The sequence below is a fragment of the Orycteropus afer genome, unplaced genomic scaffold (assembly GCF_000298275.1).
Source record: "Orycteropus afer afer isolate SDZICR_OR568_19922 unplaced genomic scaffold, OryAfe1.0 scaffold00336, whole genome shotgun sequence".
NCBI classification, from domain to species: domain Eukaryota; kingdom Metazoa; phylum Chordata; class Mammalia; order Tubulidentata; family Orycteropodidae; genus Orycteropus; species Orycteropus afer.
Genome location: NW_006921923.1, coordinates 2,800,381 through 2,810,058, shown reverse-complemented (window position 1 = coordinate 2,810,058; position 9,678 = coordinate 2,800,381).

Genomic DNA, 9,678 nt, shown 5'->3' with positions numbered 1-9,678 from the left:
ATCTTCTGTGTCTGTGTTAATTGGTTTCCCTTTTCTTTGTTGAAGAGGGTCTTTGCAATCCTTCTGCCTAGTCCGCCATCTTGCCAGAACTCCTAAACAACGTTTTTTATGAGCGTAACCTAAATATTGCCTGGGACATACTTTCACTAATTGGAGACATACTTACACTAAAAATTTATTTGTTCTTTCTCTGAAATTCAAATTAACCGAGACTCCTGTATTTGCGTTTGCTAAATCTAGCCCTCACTATTTATAAACTCTGGGACTACTGAGCCTCAGGACCCTTCCAGCTGTAAAGCTCAAGAATTCCTCACCTGTCCCCAATGTGTAGCTCTAGGAAATGCTGCTCATCCATAACTGCTCTGTAAATACTTCCCGTTGTTGTTAGTTGCCCTCAAGTCACCTCCAACTCATGCCGACACCATGTACAACAGAACAAAACATTACCTGCTCCTGCACCATCCCATCTTCATTGGTATGCTCAAGTCCATTTTTTGTGGCCAAGGTGTATTTTGGATGCCTTCTAACCTAGGGGGCTCACCTTCCAGAACAATATTGAACAATCTATTGTGATCTATGGGGTTTTCATTGGCTACTTTTTGGGAGTAGGTCACCAGACCTTTGTTCCTCATCTTTCTTAGTCTGGAAGTTCTGCTGAAACTTATCTACCATGGATGACCCTGTGGTTTGTGAAACACCAATGACATAGCTTTTAACATCATAACACACAAACCACAGCAGTATGACAAACTGATAGATGAGTGGTGGCTGTGGGTACATACTGGTAGAGAAAAAGGAGACTGCTATTTTAAAAACGTTATAGGCGATATTTAGTTTGTCTATTTGTATATTAAACATTTGCTTGGCAAATTCACTTTAAGGTCTAACTGGGCAGTTTATCCCTCAGGCCTTGGGTTCGTTCTGGCAGGCTTGGGAGTATTTCAAGTGAAATCCAAGATGCCTGTTGCTCTTCTCACCCCCTGAGCCCATCAGTTGTGGTGTGTGTGTGTGTGTGTAGTTGGGCAGACATTGAAGGGAAATGCCTTTCTTAACTACTTAGTAATGTCTGGTGTCAGCTTCTTCCCTAAAATAAAGTGTGGGTGACAAGTTTCACCTGGTAGGGAGCCAGCTTACACAGATAACTTCCTCCCCTTCTCAGAGTCCTTCATTCATAATTTCAGGGAGCTATTCTTCTCCGGCAAGAATTGAACATTAAACATGAGACAGAGCCTGGCTCGGTTTACTAAGTGTGTATGATCGTGTATGCATTTAAATTTCAATGAACAGGTTTTATTTTCAAATTGTTCAAAGTAAAGCCAGATGCACTGTGCTATTATATTATCACAAAGTTTAGAAACCTAGGATGATGATACAGGACCCTGTCCTAGTGGGAGAGCATTAAGGTTTTGAGTCAAACCTGGCTTTGAATTTGTGCCACTCCCTAACTGTGTGACCTTGAACAAACTGTTGAACTCCTCTATGCCTCAATTTCCTCATCTGTGAAATGATGATAGTAATAATGCCTACTTCACAGTGTTCTTGGGACAGTTTGGTGAGATAACAACACTGAAGTACTTAGCCTGGCACGTGGCTGATACTAATGGCTGGTAGTCATTATTATGAATGTGTCTCCAGGAATAGATCCGATCCAGCCAAAATCTTCTCTGGATTTCTAGACCCTGAGATCACCAGCAGGTATTGGAGATTATAAAAGCACACATCTCTAGACTCATCCTTCTTTTTCTGACTTCACAGATTCTGGCTAATTCCACAGATCAATAGTAGCAGGTCTGATTTAAAAAAGAAAGAAAGAAAGAAAGAAAGAAAAGAACAAGAGGCAGAGAGTGAAGATACTTGATTTTTTCATCCCAACTTTGTTTCTTCATATGTGAATTTTTGGGAAGCCACATAAGAACTGAGCCACCATTTCCTCATCTTTAACATGGCAATTAGCCATTAAATGAAATGGGCACCTATTAGGTATCCACAGGCACAGTACTAGCTACTAGAAATATAAATAATACCAGCTAACATACATTGAGCATACTATATGTGCCAGGGACTTCATATGCATTATCTCATTTAACCTCATAAAACCCCTGTGACATAAATTCTTGTTATGTCATTTTATAGTTGAGGAAATGGAGGTTTGCAGGGTTAAAATTGACTTGCTTTATGGTGAACAAATCAAGGTGTTCATCTCAAAGGAACTTACTGTCTAGGAAAGTAGGTAGAAAGACAAATACATAATTAATTCTCTGTATGGGTGTATGTCTCTACACAGACCTATAATCTAACATACTTATTTCAGATTTGTGGTAAACAATCAAGTGAGAGTAATAAATGCAAAGAGTGTTTTGAAGAAACATGAGGTTATTAAAACAGGATCGTTTTGTTATTTTGTCTGAAGACTGAGCAGACATTTCAACAACCATTTACTGAGCGAATTTAAGAAATATTTATTATGTTCCTAGGGCTGTCTTGTTTTGTACTAGGTACAGTTTTGGTATAGTGCCTAAGGCATTTGACTGCTAACCAGAAGGCTGGCGGTTTAAACCCACCAGCCACTCCTCGGAAGGAAGGTTGGGCAATCTACTTCCGTAGAGATATCGCCTCGGAAACCCAAGGAGGGGTCGCTATGAGTCGGAAAATGACTCGAGGGCAGTGAGTTTGTTTTTTTTTTGTTTACCTTACTAGATGCTGAACAGGTTTCAGCAGAACTTCCAGACTAAGGTGGACTAAGAAAAAAAGGCCTAGTGATCTACTTCCAAAAATCAACCAATGAATACCCTGTGGATCACAATGGTCTGATCCATACCAACCGTCGGGATGGCTTAGGATCAAGGGCATTTTATTCCCTTGGACATAGGATCACCATGAATCAGGGCCAACTCAACAGTAGCTAACAACAGCAACTATTCAGTACCTTTTCTTCCTTCCTTCCTTAAAACCAAAAAAAAACAATCTGTTGCCACCAAATTGATCCCAACTCATAGCAACCCTGTAGGATAGAATAGAACTGCCCCATAGGATTTCCAAGTCTGTAAGTCTTTTTTTTTTTTAATTTTTACTGTGATTTGAGTGAAAGTCTACAGAGCAAATTCATTTCCCATATAGCAGTTCATACGCATTTTGTCTCATGACATTGACTGCAATTTACCACAATGTAATTGATCTCTTTCCACTTCCTCCCCATAGTTACCTCTTCCCTATGTGCACCCCTACCCCCTAAATTGTCTCCGTGTGCATACATTGCCCCTCTGTTCTCCCATGATTGATCTCTCCAAGGAGGGTATCTACCTGATGTAAATGTTCAGCCCATATGCCTGTCTTATATTTGGCTGGAAGCCACAGGAATGAATTCAATTCCAGACCTGAAGGGCAGCTAGGGGCCATAGTCACCAGGCTCTTTCAGATCAGCAAACTTTGTCTCTTTTTTTTTTTTTTCAATGATTTTGAGTTTTATTCCACATTGTTTTCCCACTCTATCTCCTACACAGATTTCCCTCCAAGTGGTTGGCAGTGGTAGCTGAGCACTATCCAGTTTTTCTTGTCTCATGGTCATATAGTCTGAGGATCGCATGGTGTACCACTCCCTTGGACTAATTGTTTCCATGTGTCTTTGATTTTCCTCATTCTTCTTTGTTCTGGATGAGGAGACACCCATCGTTGCCTCTACATGGCTGCTTGCAAGCTTTTAAGATCCCATTACCAAGACTATAAATCTTTACAGAAGCATAGTGCCACATCTTTCTCCTATGGAGCAGCTGGTGAGTTTTGAACCACTGGCCTTTGAGTTAGCAGTCAAGCGCTTTAACCAGTGTGCCACCAGGGCTCCTTTTTCCTTGTTGTTGTTGTTGTTATGTGCCGTCGAATTGGCTCCGACTCATAGCAACCCCTTTTTGGGTTTTGAAGGTGCTATCACTACAGAAGTAGATTGCCCAACCTTCCTTCCTAGGAGTGGCTGGTGGGTTTGAACCGCCAGCCTTCTGGTTAGCAGTCATATGCCTTAGGCATTATGCTACCAGAGATCTGAAATTCTATGGCCCATGATAATAACTCCTCTCCATATACCCTTGACTCTTGTCTCCTTTTACCTTTATCATTCTCACCTAGAAGAACCCAACCCTGGTTAAATACAACTCTTCCTCTAATCTTCAGCTGTACCCACACAGCTGAACAAGGCTGAAGAAAACCCCACAATTTGCTAACTGGTCTCCTTTTAATGTCATGATCACTAACCTTAAATGGACCTTTGGTGCTGTCTCGAAGTCTTATCACATTTCCTCAGTTCACACATTCTCCTACTCTCCTAGTCAGCCATTTCATATTTTATGTTTCCTAAAATCTCTAATTCTTCTTACCCTTCCTTAATCTCAGCTGATAACCTTGATTTGTATTTTTCTAGGGGGAAGAAAAGTACAAAGAATAGAAGTTCCACACACTTTTACCACCACATTGACCAATGTATCTTCATCTGTATACACATATTCTGCTTTTCTGCCTGTCATTGTCGATGTACTTTCCATACTTGTATCTCAGGACATTCCATCAACGTGTGTCCGAGATCTCATCCTTTCTCATCTGCTTAAATCCTCCTCTCCAGTAATTATCTCCCCTCTCTTGTGTCAAGTAGCTCTGGTGGCACAGAGGTTAAGGCATTTGATTGCTAACCGAAAGGTCAGCAGTTCAAACCTACCAGCCGTTCCACATGAGAAAGATGAGTTAGTCTGCTTCCATAAAGACTTACAGCCTTGGAAACCCCATGGGGCAGTTTTACTCTGTTCTATAGAGTCACTGTGAGTCGGAATTGGCTCAATGACAGTGGGTTTCGTTTTGGTTCTCTCATGTCAACACATCTTCCCTCAAAATACTACAGCACTCCAATATCTCCAATCATAAAAATAAAAAACACTCTTTGACTCCATGATTCTTTCCAGCTATTGCACCATTTCTTTCCTTCTCTTTGCTTTGCTCCTTGAGATAATTAGCTATACTAGCTTTCTCCAGTTCCATTCCACTGAACTGCTGCCGTGGGTCGAGATCACTATATTGCTAAATCCATTGTTATGTCCTCATGCCTTATCTTGTGTGACCTGTCAACAATTTAACACAGTTGATCACCCTTTCCTCCTTGAAATACTTTCTTCCCTTGCCTTCCAGGACCCTTCTCTATGTTGGTTCTCCATCTACCTCACTAGCTACTCCTCTGCTACTTCTCAAAATTGAGGTTCTTTGGAGCTCAATTCTAGAATAGTCATTCTCTTCTCTTCTCTCTCTATATTCATTCCCTTGATGATTCTATCTAGTCTTGTGGCTTTATATACCATTGGTGGCAAAGACAGTGCTCACAAAATAATTCTTGTGCTCTCCTATTTTCTCAGATGTTAGCTTGTCCCAGTGTCTGGCTCTTGTTAAGGGTAATGTAAGCAAAAGAGATGGACCAGTTGTGCATAGTGAAGAGCAGATATGAGGTTCTGAGATGATAGAATTTCTAGACAAACAGAGGCTGGAAATCCAAGATACTTTTGTAAAAAGGCCACTAAGGAGAGCTGCTTGGCTGTCAGTGGATTGTGATGTGAGCAAGAAATAATCCTTTGTTGTGTGAAACCTTTGAGAGTCTGGGGTTTGTTATTACAACATAGTTGAGTTTATACTGACCAAATACTCCACATATACATCTTAAGCGAGCCATCCCCCTTGGACTCCAGACTACCATAGCCAGCTATCTACTCAGCTTCTCCCTAGATGTCATCCCAGCCTTAATAAATGAAGCCAGAATTCCTGAGTGCCCCCCATGCCAGCCCCTCCAACAGTTATTTTTTCCATCTGAATAAATGGCAGTCCCAACCTTCTCATTGATTACTACAGAAACCTTAGAGTTGTCCTTGACACTTCTCTTTCACACATTCCACATCTAATCCATCAGCAAATCCTGGCAGCTTACCTTTAGAACATATCCAGAATCATATCACTTCTGCCAGTCTCTACAAATGCTCCTCTGATTCAAGTTACCATCATCCTCCTGTAGTACTACCACATTAGCCTTCTGGGTGGGCTTCCTGGGTCTACCTTTATCCCACTGCACTTCACATTGACCAGCAGCTAGAGTGATCCTTCTTTCTTTCTTTCATATCAAAATGTTCAATGAAAACTTTCCTTTTTTCCCCCCTCCCTTAAGCTGATCACTTCTGGATAGCTTAAAGGCACTTATCATTTAAGATTTGACCCTTCAACATGACATTTCATAAACAAAGGAGTCTTGGAACCTAAGACAGAACCCTAAACATCACCTTGAATAACTGGTACTAAATGCCATTAGGCCATTTGTAATGGTGTTTGATGAATCCAAGACTCTCCTCCTCTTCCTTCATGCCACCAATGCCCACCTGCTATTAGGTCTGTCCTAACATTTTATACACACACACACACACACACACACACACACATATGTGTATGTATGTATGTATGTATGTATGTATAGGAACTCTGGTGGCATAGTGCCTAAGGCATTTGACTGCTAACCAGAAGGCTGGCAGTTCAAACCCACCAGCCACTCCTCGGAAGGAAGGTTGGGCAATCTACTTCTGTAGTGATACCGCCTCAGAAACCCAAGGAGGGGTCGCTATGAGTCGGATCCAACTCAATGGCAGTGAGTATGGCTTTTTTTTTTTATATATATATATATATATATATATATATATATATACACACACACACACATATATATCACACACACACACACACACACATATATATCACACACACACACACACACACATATATATATATATATATCACACACACATTTTTTCTTTTGAAATATTTTAATGCTCAATAAGTTCACAAAAATAGTATTATTTCCATGTACCCTTCACCATGCTTCCTTCAACGATAATACTGTTCACAACCATAGAACATTGTGAAAACCAGGAAACTGACATTGGTACTATACTGTTAACTCAGGTATATGCCTTATTTGAATTTCACTTCTTTTTACATGCACTTCTTTGGGAAGGAGGTGGTGTAGAGTTCTATAAAATTTTAACACAGCTGAAAAGGGAGCTCTGGTAGCGTAGTACCTAAGGCATTTGACTGATAACCAGAAGGCTGAAGATTCAAACCTACTAGCCACTCCTTGGAAGGAAGATTGGGCAATCTACTTCCATAGAGATACTGCCTCAGAAACCCAAGGAGGGGTCACTATGAGTTGAATATACTCAATGGCAGTGAGTTTGGTTTCGTAACTTTTAAAAAATTGAGATAAAATTCATATGCCATAAAATTCACCTTTTTAAAGTATACAATTCATTTATGAAATTATCACCACTATCTAGTGCCATAACATTTTCATCATCCCAAATGGAAACCTTATACCCATTAGCAGTATACCCATTCACCCTTTCCCCTTGTCCCTGGCAAACGGTATTCTACTTTCTGTCTCTATGGATTTGCCTATTGTGGACATTTTCTATAAATGGAATCATATGATATGTAGCCTTTTGTCTCTAGCTTCTTTCACTTAGCAAAATGTTTAAAGTTTATCCAGGTAATAGCAGGTATCAGTACTTCATTCCTTTTCATAGCTGAATAGTATTCTGTTGTTGTTGTTGTTATGTGTCATTGAGTCGGACCCAACTCATAGCGATCCCTCCCTGGGTTTCCGAGGTGTTATCACTATGGAAGTAGATTGTCCAACCTTCCTTCTGAGGAGTGGCTGGTGGGTTTGAACTGTCAGCCTTCTGGTTAGCAGTCAAGTGCCTTAGGCATTACGCTACCAGAGCTCCTGAATAATATTCTAGTAACATACTATTTACCACCTGCCTGTCAGTCATTCTGTGGTGGCTTTTATGTTGCTATGATTCTATAAACTACGCCACCAGTATTTGAAGGGTCACCCGTGGTGAATGGGTTTCAGTAGAGCTTCTAAGCTAAGACAGGGATGGAAAGCTTGGTGATTTACTTCCAAAAATTAGCCAGTGAAAATCCTTTGGATTACAACAGAATATTGTCCAATATAGTGCTGAAATACGAGCTCCTTAGATTGGAAAGCATCTCAAATACATAAGTGTCCACAGCAATGGACTTGAACATACCAATGATTATGAAAATTGTACAGGACTGGGCAGCATTTCACTCAGTTGTACATGGGGTCTCCATGAGTGTGAGCTGACTTGACAGCAAGGAACAAAAACAACATGCTTTTGAATGAGGATCTGGTGCAGAGACGGGAGAATCTTCTCCCATGAGATATGTAAAGCTGCCTGGAATGACCCTTCAATGAGACTCAACAAGAGTCCATGCCTCTAACCATATTAACAGGTGTCACAGAAATGAAGAGAGGAAGTTGTTGGTGTTGAATGTAGAGTGATTCTTCTTCTTCTCCTTCTCCTTCTTTTTTATTGTGCTTTAGGTGCAAATTTACAGAGCAGAGTTTGTTTTACATTCAACATTTCATGTACATTTGATTTCACTCCCCATTTACCATCCCCAACCCTAACCCACTCTCCTCCCCTCCCTGCCCAGTACCCTCTCCCCCACCACGTCCCTCATAGTTATGCACTCCTGTGTGTCCTGCATTTCCTCCATGTGAACATTGCCCCTCTGGTGCCCTTTGGTCAATTGCTCCAAAGGATGTATCTCCATAGAGTATGTGGGTGCATCACCCTGGGTTGAGTGGTCTGCATGTGCATCTTATTTACTATTGGGCTGAGAGCCAGGCTTCGGGAGAGAGTTTTATTCCAGGCCCGAAGTGTACCCCAGAACCATAGTTTTGAGGGTCCCACCAGAATCCATCCGACCAGTAATTCTGGCCATTATTGTGTTTTTGGATTTTGTTCCACGTTTTTCCTCCCACTCTATCCAGGGTCTCCAGTTTTGATCCTTTCCTGAGTGGTTGGCATTGGTAGCCAGGCACCATCTAGTTCTTGTGGTCTCGAGGTCCATCATGTCCTAGGCCTGATTGCTTCCAAATACCCTTGGTTTTTTACACTCTTCTTCACTTCTGACAATAGGAGACCACCATTAGCTGCATTTTAGATGGCCACTTGAAAGCTTTTAAGACCCCAGTCGCTACTCACCAATGTAGGTTGTGGAACAAGATTTTTATGTATTTTATTGTGCCAGTTGAGTCTGGTGTCCCCCAATACTATGGTCCTGAGTCAGAAGATCCATTGGATCTCTCTCCCACAATGTCTGGCTGTCTGTGAGGGATTGCTGTATGTCTGTCTTCTGTTGTTTCTCTAAGGATTGCAGGTATTTTGTATCACTGGTGTCTGTGCAAGATTAGCCTCAGCTGAGTCTATATTTGGCCTAGACTATAATCCTGTTCACTGACCCCCATCTGATCTTCTCAGATGTTTATGTGTTTATCTGTAGCCTGGTGTTTGGTGTTACTGGTAATGCAATATTGTGGATATACTGGTATTAGCCTCTGTCGTCTATATATTATGTGTACAATTCAGTGTCCTCCCTTTCCCTAATGTTATGGTGGTCACAGACTTTTTCCATACCATCTCTCCCCTTACCCACCTCAGTGTGTGGCCCCCAACTAGCCGGAAATTATTCCCTCCTCTTTCCTTCCCACCTTGGTAACCTACAAAGTGAGTTCCCTTCCTTAAGCAAACCCTTCCTTGTCTTTTTACAGTAATGGGTTCATACTGTATTTGTCTTCCTCTC